At 40.9% G+C, this 13152-nt stretch overlaps 1 protein-coding gene across 1 annotated transcript in view; it reads right to left on the reverse strand.

Moving 5' to 3' along the window:
• Positions 1-13097, reverse strand: part of PRELP (proline and arginine rich end leucine rich repeat protein) — a 35929-nt gene extending 22832 nt beyond the window's left edge. Inside the window, exon 1 of the mRNA XM_051998597.1 lies at positions 12982-13097. The gene's annotated coding sequence lies outside the window, so the exon portion shown is untranslated. The remainder of the gene's footprint in view (positions 1-12981) is intronic.
• Positions 13098-13152: the final 55 nt, after the last annotated feature.

Genomic DNA, 13152 nt, shown 5'->3' on the forward strand with positions numbered 1-13152 from the left:
CTCATACAGCCCCAGTCTTTGCCTGCAGCATACAGACTCAGAATTTCCCTCAGACATCACATCGTGTTCCTTGGAAAAACAAACAGAAAGATGTGAGATAGAAAAGGCCCTTTCAATCTTTCTGACCTGGATTGCTGCAATCTGAATCTACTAAGAAAAGAAAGAGAACATGGGCCACCGTAGCAGAAGAGACCAAAGATAGAAGTTGGGAAAAACTTTCTGGACACCAACAGTGGGGTGGAGGGGAGGTAGAGGTCTTGCTCTACCAATGGGAGGCCCCAGCAAAGGACAGAGCAATGCTTTCCAAATCAGAGAGAGGTACAAACTGACCCTGTGAAGTTCTTGCTAACCCAGGGGATTCCAGTATTCCTAGTCTTGCTTTTTGCCTCTCTCCAACGTCTAAATTTTTTCCAGGTTCTTCTGAAGGTCACATTGCACTTAAGCTATCAAATGCTCCAAGTGAAAGAAAAAGGAACTCGAAAAGTTGACATGTACATGGTGCTGGTCAGAGTAAGGAGAACAATTGGGAGGCTAGCTGGCAGTGTTTTCTCCTCTTATCATAGTATTTATCCTTATGAATTTACTTATAGTAGAGGAACTATTTTTTCGTTTTGTCTTAATAATCTCAGAGCTAAGCCTGGTGCCTCACCCATGCTTTTTGATTGAATTGGACTGGTTTTGCCATAGGATCAGTCTTTTCAGACTATTCTGCTGTGGGATGCTAGTTACAAACACTCCCAAGTGAACTGCCTTCCTTTGGGCAAATGATTCCCGCCCCTACCTCTCCTCCGGAGCATTTTCCTTCTGCTTCAATCCCTGAAGTTGATCTGGAACAAAACTTAGAGAGACAAAGAGAAGATCTAGAGGAAGGGGTCTAGATCATATTCATTAGAAGAGGAATAACAGAGGGGAAGGTTTTAGGAGTACTGCGGAAGGTCTCCAAAATGCTCTCTGCCTCATGACATAGGAGTTACAAGGAAGAAGTACTGTCTGTTTCCAAGCTAGGTGACCAAGCTATAAGGGCTGATGACATTTTTCTAATTCCCAACAGCCTGCCACCTCCATGCTCCCCAGATACCACAATGAAGTCTTTTCTCCAAACAACTCCTTATTCCTTCCTGGATAACTTGTTAAGGGACCAACAGAGGATCCCTCCAGGAAGGGACCAACTAGGAGACCTCAGTGAAGTGAGTGGCAGAACCAGAAATGGGTTCTGCTCATGGGTACCAAGCCTAGCCCAAAGAATAGCTTTACTTATGCAAGCAAGCCATCCCTCTCCATCACTCCCCCTCTCCTCTCCACACTTCTCAGTCCCACAAGGCTGCTCACATATACTTGGTTAAGTTCTCCTCCACAAGATGGACTTGTGGGCTATCCTGTTCTGGTGGTGGCTGCAGTGGTAGAGATGGAGAAAGGGGCCCCACAAATGAGGAGAGAGGAGCGCTGCCAGCCCTCAGTGGGTTCTTTCTGCCAGCTGGCAGCTGCATCTGAATGCCCAGACGACCCCCCAGAGAGCACCCAGTGGCTTCTGTCCAACTGACGGTAGGGAAATATCAATAAGGAAAAGGGCACTGGTAAAACAGCAAGTATTCCCAACTGTCACTCCCTACTCTCTCCTCCCTTACTGAATTGAGAAGTTTTTCTAGCATCAATGAGGTGGCTGAAAGGGACATGAAGAACATCTCTCCAGTTACCTATTATCAGCCCTACTCCACACTTAACTCCCTTTTGCATTTTTGCAGACACTGGACCATCTCTCCTCATTTAGGTGTCCTATCCCAAATCCAGATCTGCCTCTCTTTCTTTGCTCCCCAATTATTATTGTCATTTTTTAGTTGTGCTTAATCTGTGAGCTCATTTGAGGGTTTTCTTGGCAAAGATACTATAGGAGTTTACCATTTCCTTCTCTAGCTCATTTTACAGATGAGGAAACTGAGACCAACAGAATTAAGTGACTTGCCTAGGGTCACACAGCCCATAAGTGTTTGAGATGAGATTTGAACTCAAGAAGATTAAGCTTCCTGATTTCAGGCCTGGCCTTCTATCTGATGTACCATCTATCTGTTTCTCAAACAAATTCTAATTACTTCCACCAGATTTTCAAAAAGCCTCTTAACCAAACTATGGTCCCGGAGAAATCACAGGCTGTAATCTGGAAACCATTTGCTATACACTTAAAGTATGATGGAGCTATAGACAACTCAGGTGTTTGGGAATTTGCTTTCCTTGACTATGCATATTTGTAACAAGGATTTTGTTTTACTTTCTTCCATACCATACCCCACTCCTTGAGAGGATAGGGAAGGAAAGTGGAAAAAAATGCTTTTTAATTTAAAAAAAGAACTAAAAAACAAAATAAAACTAAGTCCGGATAGAGTTGTGTGAGTCTCATTCATTTTGGGGCATAATGGTAGCCTCCTGACTCTTTTTCTTCTCTTGGTCTTCTTTCCCCCTTCTCTTTTCTTCCCTCTTTCTCTTCCTCCTCTCTTTCTTCTCTTTCCATCTCTCTTCTGCCTTTTCTCTTTGTCTCTATTTCTTCCTCTTTCCCTCTCTCTGTCTCTATCTTTGTGTGTGTCTATCTCTGTCTATCTCTTAGACTCTCTGTTTCTCAATTGTCTTTGTCTCTGTATGGATCTGCATGTCTCTCTCTCTCACCTGTCCTTCTATCTGTGTCTGTCTCTCTGTGGGTATCTGCATGTCTCTCTCATCTTTCTGTCTCTGTCTCTGTGTATCTATCTGCATGTCTCTCATCTTTCTGTCTTTGTCTCTGTATGTCTCTGTCTCTCTGTCTCTCTCATCTTTCTGTCTGTTTGTGTGTCTCAGTGTCTTTTGTTCACTCCTCTCATCTCTTCCTCTCCATCTTCCCCTCTTTTCCTCTCCTCTCTACTCTTATTTTCTCTTCTCAGTTTCCATCTGGTCATTCTTTCTCCACCCCTTCTCTGCAACACGCCTTCCAGCTGGTTCCAATCAGGGGAAAGACTGGCCACTTGCAGGGTGACTACAGAGATCCGCTGCCCAGCTTCCAAGCTAGGGTCACATCCTCTCACACCACAGAACCACGTGCGCTGGCTCTCTGACACCACATATGCTCACGTACACAGACATCCCCACGTGCCCAAGGCATATATGAATTCTCATACACACATATGTATGTAATATGTCCATGAACATGCATACCATACTTAGGCAAGAGGGAGGAGACTTGTTCTAGATTCTTTTTTAAAGAGCTTTCCCCACAAGGAACCCCTGACATCCATAGTTATTTCCTTATTTCCACTCCATTCTCTTGCTACCAAAAAAAATCCATTAATCCCTAGATACCAATCAAAGCATTAACTCTCCAAATAATTTGGGGTAAATCCCTTCCCTACTCTAACCCTGCATTTCCTTCTCTTAAAAAATGAGGAGTTTGTACCCTTAGGGATTTTTACTCAATCCCTTCTAGTTCTGGGGACTGACTTTTAGCAGCTGTATAACTAGGAGGAAATCACTTAGCTTCTCTGGGTCTCACTTGTCCAAAATAGCTTGAACTAAATAACTTCAAAAGTCCCTTCCACTTCTAACCTTCCAACACTCTAATCTTAACCCTAAATATAGCTGCCTATGAATATCTGTAGTACCAATCTCAAAGCTGCCATATTAGGCTTAAATGAGATAAATGTACAAACTTTTCTACAAACTTTAAAGCTCTATTTAGATGTCAGTTATTGTTATAATTCAAAGATTATGGCAAAACATACAGACACAAAATTGAACTGACTGTGACAGAGGATACTTGGAAGGCTAAATCAACCATGGTGGCTTCAGGATCTGGAATTCTTAAGTGGACTAGTAAGAAAATCCATGGACTGGGAATCATGAAGCCTATGAATTCTTGTTTCCTCTCTAGAACTAAACAGCTAGGTGACCTTGGATCTGTCATTTCATCTCTCAAGACCTCAAAATCCCCTTCCAGTCCTCTCAGTAGCTCCTCTTCTGACCTGTCCTAGTATTGATTGAATGGGAAAGATAGGAATTAGGAGGGAAATCCCAGGAATACTTGTGGTCTTGTGACACAATAATTAGACAAATAATTTCCCTTTTTAGGAATCAATTTCTTTATTTGTAACGTAAAAAGACTGGTAGGATTAATGTGGCTAAAGGTTGCTTTAGTATGGGCATTTTTAACCATTTAAAAAATAATTGGATAGTTGCATTTCGATAGAATTGGTTTCCTTTGTGATCCTATGCACTTAATTTTATGCATTTAAAAATATTATTGTGAGAAGGAATCCATAGGATTTATCAGACTGCCTAAGGGACCAACTGCATAAACAGTTTGAGAATTTAACTTTTTTGGATGGTAAGACCCCTGAACCCAGCTTCAGGAAATCCTGGAGCCAAACTGTGCCACCAACTATGTGACCCTGAGTAAATCTCTCTGTGTTTCTGTTCTCTCATCTATAAAATGAGGGGGCCAGATATGATAGCTCTGAAAGCCCCTTCCAATTCCTAATTGATGATCTTGAATCTACGAGTCTCTATAAGTTGCTGTCTTATTCAAAGCAAACATTGAAATCTTTTCTTATCCCAAATTTTTCAGGCTTCCTGAAACCCTTCATCTTCATCCCAGCTCTGAGGCAAAAAAAAGGCCATCCAAAGCCCAACAGCCATCTGGATGGACGTTTTCATTATTCTTTCAGGGCTTCTTAGACTTTTTCCATTTGTGACCCCTTTTTGTCCAAGAAATTTTTATGTGACTCCAGGTCTGTAAATTAGGCATATAAATCAAACTTCTACTGATAATAAATCATAATTTTGCAACATCCAAATTCAGTTACATGACTCCATATGGATTAGACCCACAGTTTAAGAAGCTTTTTTTCTAATGGACCACAGCCCAGTGCTACCGAAGTCTTGGACCCTCTTATAGAAATATAGAATAACCAAGTTGGATGAGACCTCAGAATTAAGAAGAATTCTTCTGATAAAACTCTGAAAAGCATTCAAGCACTTAAAGACCTCTCCTGAAAGGAAACCCACAGCCTTCCAAGGTGACCCATTCCACTTTTGGAGGCCTCTCCTTGTTAAGTTGGGCCAAAAGTGGCTCTGAAACCTTCTGTTCATTCCTTCTAGATCTACTTTTTGAAGCCAAGTAGAAAAGTCTATTCTCTTCTTCCATATTTTAACTGTTGAAAAACTTGTCCTCCACTGGTCTTCTCACCACCAATTTTTAGCCAATCCTCCCATGGCAGATTGGTCCACTTTATTTCCACACTATGGCATCTTAGCTATCTCTTTGTACCAGAGCCACCAGTCATGGGCCAGCCTCTAGGGTATTTGGATGGTGACCCAGATTTTCTCTGCCTGGAGTCCTTTCTTTACAAATCCTTCTGCCTCATCCCCATACTCCAGGGGGTTTCTAAGGTCCCCCTGAGCTAAAGTGATGCCTCATAGAGTGAAAAACTGCTCTTAATCCCAGGAACTTCAGAGCTTATCTCCCTTCTGCTTACCCCTTCAGGCTCCATTAGGCCCATTATTTCTGGTGCTTTTACTCAGGACAAACTGCTCCCTCCTGAGACTTTTCTGACAGGTCACCGCCCCTTCCTCCTCCAGCTTGGCTCTGAAAAGGGAATATCTGACAGTACAGACATTGCAGTTCCATGTCATAAGCCTCAGCTGCTAGCCTTCTCGTGGAGGAGGCAATGAGGGGGCTCCCTGACAACCAGAAGCCCTCAGGACTAAAAAGCCCCTGTTATATTTCTATGTCAAGTGTTCTTACCTTAGGATCTATGGATAAGTTTCAGGGTCTCAGCTTGGGTAAGGAAAAAAGCATCTCTGTATCAATAGAATTGATTTTCTTTGTAATCCTATATATTTGATTTATTCATTTTAAAATATTATTCTGAGAAAGGGTCTATAGGCTTTAACCAAAAATGGTATCCTGTAGTCCAGAGGATACAGTTTTTAGAGCTATGAACTTGTTTTGTTTTTCTTGCTGTCCCACTCTGTCTGGATCTGCATACACTAAGTGCTCAATAGATGCTTATTGACTGCTTGCTATAGTTTTTCATTGGATCTAATTCATTGGATCTTGAGGGATTTTTTTGTGTATTTCTATTTATTAGCCTTTATAGCTACTCTCACCCTCCCAATTCAATTCAATCAGCATTTAATGAGCTCCTACTGTGAGTAAAGAACTGAGTTAGGTGTTGGAATTTACAAAATTTACAAAGCAGCAAGATCCCTGTCCTCAAAGGGCTTCCGTTTTAAGGGGAACTTGAGATACTGGGGAATAAGGCAAGCATTCAGTGACAAAAATAAAAGAAAAACAAAACCAGTGGTTTAGGAAAATATAAGAATAAAAGGACTCACTTTCAGCTGGGGTCATCAGGGTAGGCTTCATGGAATAGGTAGCATTTGAGATGGGTCTTAGAAAAAGCAAAATTTCAGCGCAATATCTTCTAGGCAACAAAGGATATTTATAATACAAAACATCTTCAATGACTCCATATTGTCTATAGAATGAACTTCAGCCTTCTTAGCCTGGCATTCGATGACTGTCTCATTATGCTTTCAACCTTCTTTTCTATGTTTTGAAGTACCTTCTTTCCCTGTGGCTCACTCTCTAATTGGATGACTACTCCTGGAAACTCCATTTAAGAAGAGTATTCGGGCAAACCAGGATGCAACTAAGTGGATAAACTATCAGTCCTAAAGTCAGGAAGATTTGAGTTCAAATTTGGACAAATCACTTCACCCTATTTGCCTCAGTTTTCTCATCAGTAAGATAAGTTGCAGAAGGAAATGGCAAACCACTTTAGTATCTTTGCCAAGAAAACCATATGTGAGAGAAGAGTTGGACGTAACTAATTGGCTAAACAGCAACATCCAGGCAAACCATGTCCCATTCTGGCTGTCTCTGGACTTTCCCTACCTTTGTTCCCATGATGGGGTCATCAGGGTAGGCTTCATGGAATAGGTAGCATTTAAGCTGTTCTCCTCCCCTTGTTCCACATAGAACATCTTCCCCCAATAGAATGTAAACTCTTTGAGGGCAGAGATTATATGTCTTTCTTGTTATATTTGCACTGCCAGTACTTGGCAGCATATTACATTGTAAGAATTTAACACATGCTTCTTGGCTTAGCTCAGCAATGAGTCTTGTTTGATATTCTTCCCCTTCACATAATCTAAGATGCAGCCAGACTGGACTGTCAGATGTTCCTTTGTCTCCTCCTTCTTCAATCTCTCTTACCTCTTTGCATCTGTGAAAAGGATTCTCCATATCTGGAACACACTCCCTATTCTACATCTACTGAAATTTTCTTTCATTGCTCAGTTCAATGTCACCTTCACCATGAAATCTTCCCTGTTTCCCTTATTTGTGTAAGTCAGCAAATACTTAGCTTACTTACTGTGTTCCATGTCCTATGAAGCCTATAGATACCTCAGAATAATATCCATTGCCTATATTTATAGTTGTAAGAAATGCTAAACTTCCATTAGAGATTAGTGGAAAATAAAACTATGGTATTTTTCTCATCTAAGATAATAGATCCCTTTGAAATCTGTCTGTGGACTTCAAGTATTCCTACCTGAGCTGAAAGTGACATCTACTTACTCAAATTTTCCTGTCCTGTTTCATCTTCTTTTTTGCCCCTGTCATACTCTTCTCACTATTACGGATTTCTATTTGTATACATTCAGTCTGATTGTAAAGGTTCTTGGGAATAAGTACTGACTGGATAGTTGTGGAAAGAGAGGGTATCTCCAGCATTCACACTAACCCCATAAAGGAAGTTTGCAGAGAGATCTTTCAAACCCAGTACCAGCTAGGGAGCTGGATGGCACAGTGGTCAGAACACTGGTCTTATAAGTAGAAAGATCTGAATTCAAATATGGCTCTGTGACCCTGGGTAAGTGACTTAATCTCTGCCTCAGTTTCCTCATTTGTAAAATAGCAATAATGAAAACAGCATCTACCTCTCAGGATTGTTTCAAGAATCACCTTGTCTGACTGCTTTGCATCATGGCTAGGGTGACGGGGTTAAGATTAAAGCTGGTTATAGAGTTGAGATTAAGGTTAGGGGGAGCATTTTCTTGTTTCTTTGTTTGTTCATGGTAGAAAGAGCAATGGTCCAGAAGACCAGGGTTTGAGGTTAAATCCTAATGCTTAAGACTAGGACAAATTGCTTAAATCTGGGCCCCAGTTTTCTTAATAGCAAAGCATCATAGGATTAAAGAATCATGGAAGTAGATCTTGTGCTGGAATGGACCTTAGAGGAAGTGATTTGCTCAAAGTGACACTTGTATTAATCATCAATTTAAACTCTTAGATTCCACTTGAATGGGCTTTAGGTTGGGAGTGGGATTTAATCTTGCTTTTGGCATTAGGATTAAAGTTATGTTTGGAGTTAATGTTGAAGCTAGCATTAGTATTGGAATCCAGACTGAGTTTGAGTCCAGAGAGGGCTGTTGAAATTAAAGTTAGTGCAGGGTTTAAGGCTATCTTTATCCCGTCTTGTTTATTCACATGTCTGAACATAACTTATATCGCTGTCAAGTTAGAATCTATCTACAACACGTGCTTAATACTCCCAGATCCTTTCTAGAGGAGAATGGCCAGCTTCTCTCAGTCCTGTAAGCCTGCATCAGAGTAGATCTACATGACCTTTTGGTCCTCTTTTCAATCTCAGCTTTTCTATTCCAAGCCTAATTGCCCAAATGTGAATGGATTCAACTGGTCCCTTCAACCTCTTTTCTAAAGTAACCATGAGGAAGAATGGCTGGCAAGATGACATTTTATTTATTGACTGTCTCTAAGGTCCATTCTTCTAGTCATTCGATGGCAATCAGCCTTCAGCAACAATATTGCCCCTTCATATTCTCATACCCCAATAACAAGATTACAGAATTTAAAAACTGGAAAGTACCTCAGTGGCCGTCTAGTCCAAAATCCCAAAAAAGAATCCCAATTATAACATACTCAACAAGCAATTACCTAGTATGTCTACTGTCTCTCTACTTAATAAATCTTCTCCTTAAATGGTGAGGCTCAGAATTGAATAGCCTTCTAGATGAAGTTGGCTGTTCACTTACTTACACTTCCCTACCTTATACTTGTGTAACTGCTTTTTTGGCTATTAAATTTCATCATCAGAGCTCTCACCTGTCAAAATCCTTTGAGTTGTGTCATCTACCATGTCAGCTAGCCCTCCCAGTTTTGTGTCATTCGCACATTTGATGAGTGTATGATACTTGCCTTTTTCCATTAGTCAAGTATGTTGTTGTTGAATGTCTGCTTCTTCAAGACTCCATTAGGGGCTTTCTTGGTAAAGATACTGAAGTGATATGCCATTTCCTTCTCATTTTACAGATGAAGAATTGAGGAAAACGGGGTAATGTTCAGCATCACCTAGCTAATGTATCTGAATCTGGATTTGAACAATGGGTCCTCCTGACTGCAGGCACTCTACAGTACCACCTAGCTGCCCAGAATTGGGAGAGTGAAGAAGGCTAAACTGAATATGACATATTCCTCGATGTGGTTTTGCTATCACTCCACTGGCAAAACAAACGCAAATGAATCCATACTTAATCCTACTGAGTGAAAAATACTTGAGAACATGGATTAATTTTTCATTTTGTCTTCTTGGATTCAGGAAGATCTAAATTCAAATTGGGACACAGGCACTCACTGTGTGACTCTGAGAGAGCCACTTTATCACTGCCTCCATTTTCTTGACTGCTTGACTAATGGGAATAATATTAGCACCTATCTTCCAGAGTTGTTGTGAGGCTCAAATGAGATAATAATTGTAAAGGGCTTAATACAGTGCCTTACACATAGTAGGTACATAATAAATGCATATTTTCTGCTTCCCTTTTTTATATTCCTAGTGCAGTACTTTGCACATAGTGGGTACTTAATAGTGGCTTCTTGAATTGGATTGGAAGTGCTTAGCCCCAACTAAATGAAGGAACTTGATTCAATGGAAAGACTATTAGCCTGGAAAGCAAGAGGCCTAGGTTCCAGTATTCTTTCCAACACTATATACCTATGTGACCTTGGGCAAAATCTGAGTCTCAGTTTACGATTCTGTAAAATGAAAAGTTAGACTACAGGTCTTTATTGCCCTCTTTCAAAACTCAAAACTTTACCAGTCTGCAAACCCTTGGGCAAATTAATTCACCTCCTAGAATTTCTATAGTTTATTAGTTTAAAAAAAGTCTTAAAAAACTCTAATACTTTCTCTACCCACCCCAATTCCTATGGTTCAAATGAAATTCAAGTCCCAAATATAGGTTGCAAAACAAAAATGACATAAATGTACATGACCCTGGACTTTCTCTTTTTCTGGGAGCCTGCCAGAATCGAGTTTTCTTTGGAGAGTGGCAGAGGACCAAAACAAGTTTTTCACATGAAGAGATGGAAGAGACAAAGAGAAGCTTTGGAAATGGTCATCCAAGCACTTAGCCACTTAACATTCACCCTCCATGGCTTGTTTTTGTTCTCCTCAGATCAAGCTGTATTTAAGAAGGAAAAGCTCCGCATCTGTCAGTCCCTCCAGGACTTTCCTCCTTCTGTCTTCCCATCCCCCCAGAGTTCAAGGCTACAGAAGAGATTGTGAAAACCCAGAAGAATTTGGCAAAAGATTCCTAAGCACTAATTCCTTGGATTCTTTTTCTCATGGATGGTTATTATTATAATCTAGTCATTAACATTATTAATAGTAATAACCTGTTATATTGGTATAGAACTTTATATTTTCAAAGCATTTTCACATATCATCTCATCTGATTCTTATGACAGTATACGAAGGTAGGGCTTCTTTATTCTCATTTTACAGATTAGAACAGAGACTCAGAGATGATAAGAATTTGCCAAGATCCACATAACTGAGAGAAGTTGAGAAACTAGATCTTCTGTCTCCTAGTCTAATACCATTTGCTGCAAACTGTCTAATGTTTAAAGAACAGCCCTACTCTGTAGCAGGGGAATAAATACATTGCTCTTTTCGGTCCCTCCCTATTTTTCATCAGAGCACCTCTTCTCTGATCCCTCCCATTACTGGTACATTAGAAATCATTTGATGATCCTTTTTTAGGAATGGTAAATAGGTTCTTCAGCTCCCCCACTTCCCACCCTCCATTTACCATAACATGGTTGGATTCCCTTGGTCACTCCCATAGGCATGAACATGTTATGAATGCTAAAGATATGGTGCTCAATAGACCACCATCTGCATATTACAAGGACCCTTCTGTACAGCTGTGTAATAGCAGGGTAAAACTGGAGGGGAGGGGAGGGAACCACTCTGTTCTCAATCCCCTGGGGGCTGAAGGAGGGAAGATTGGCAGGTGTGAGGAAAAACAAATTCTTTGGAGCTAAATTAAGAGGGCTCCCTTGCTTACTGTGCCTAAGCAACTAGTTATCAATGCCTGAGTGGAACTCAGCAAGGAAGCATGTGGCAAATCCTAGTTTCTCCCTCTAGTTGCAGCCCAACCAGCCATGGAATCATGGCACCTGCCCTCCTTCTCCTATTCTGAATCCCATTCTGAGGGGTTGTCTATGCTGGTTCCTTCTTGAAAGAGCCTTATTTAAGATACCTAAAGTAGATCAGCATCTAAAAGTTCAAGAAAATTATAATCTACCATTTTCAAGATACTGTATTTGGAATCAAGGAATTCAAATCTCATCTCTAATTATGAGTTCCTTTGACCAGGTGACCACTTCTTTTGACCTGGGTTCTGTCAACTTTAAAGTGATTAGCATCTCTCTTCAATGGGCCTCCATAATGTGCCTCAGTGAGGGGACTGGATTAGATGGCCATAGGGTCCCTTCCAGCTCTATGATTCCATGACTGTGTGATTTCTGAAATCCCTCTAAATACAAGAAACTATGATACTAATTAAGGCTGGAGGGGATGAGAAATAACTCTTTGGGGGGGAGTACTTTCCTCGGTTATTCATTTCAATATCTTCACTCTCTGGTCTTTATTTCTCTTCTTTGAGAATTTCTCACTAACCTGAACTAGTACATAAGTCAAAAATAGTGTAAATGGGGGTGGGGATAATCAACACTGCCTTCTCTGGTTACCAGGCAAGAAAAGGTTAATCCCTCCTCTCAGCTGGTAATGAGAGAATTCAGGAATGAGCCATGTCTTGGAATTCATACCACTTTCTTTTCTGAGAGACTCAAAATGCTTTGGAGAAGAGAGGCAGATAAAATCAAAGCTGATTGCAAGAAATTGTGAAGGTTCAGAGAACTTTCTTTCCTTTCTCCTCTCTAATTAGACACCCTGCTCATCTCTTCCCGGTTCAACCTAGCCTGAAAGCTCCTTCATTTTCTTCTCCATCCTGAGGTTTCAGTGGGAATGTTCCCTTCCCTCCCTCTTTTGCTTTTACAATTTAGGAGGTGTTTGTGAGAGTGAGAGACATAGAGAATGTGTTTGAGAGTAAGAGAAACTCTGTGTGTGTGTTTGTATGTGTGCACTCTATAGCAGAGATGGCTGTACAGGATACATGTGACTTCATGTGTACTTGTGTGGGTGCAAGTAAGAGAATAGCCTCTGTGTGTGTGTATGTGTGTGAGACAATGTATGAAAGGTGTGGGGAAGCAGGCTCTCTAGTCATGTTTCTATGGAAACACCTGATTTGTAGAAATATTGCATGGAGCTCTGAGTTTCACCAAAAACATCTGTGTCAAGAAAGTTTTACTTCTGAAATAAACAGAGAGCTGATTGTAAGGTGAAGAGGGGGGAGAAAAGAGGAGGAGGAAAAGCACTGGGAAGGGGTGAATGAGGGAAACTAAATTTTGGAATAATCGACAAAAAGGAGAGAAGGAGAAAGGATGAAGGTAGAATGAAAAGGAGGAAGCAGGGAAGAGAAAAGAGGATAGAGATTATATCAGCTTGGATTACCAAATTGGAAAGATCAAGAAGAAATCTGCTAGAGGAGCATATTTTGTTCCTTCTTCCCCCACCTGTTGGACCTTACCTGTGGACACCTGCCTTCCTCTTAGCTCTGTGTATAAATCCTAGGACAGTGTCTCTCTCCTCCTCTTCCTCCCCCACCCTTCAGTGGAGCTCGGAGCTGTGAGCCTGACTGCTCAAAGTTCTGATCTCTGTGTGCGTTTGCCCTCTTTCTATTCCTCTAGATTCTATTGGG

This window comes from Antechinus flavipes, chromosome 4 (genome assembly GCF_016432865.1).
Source record: "Antechinus flavipes isolate AdamAnt ecotype Samford, QLD, Australia chromosome 4, AdamAnt_v2, whole genome shotgun sequence".
Classification (NCBI taxonomy): Eukaryota; Metazoa; Chordata; class Mammalia; order Dasyuromorphia; family Dasyuridae; genus Antechinus; species Antechinus flavipes.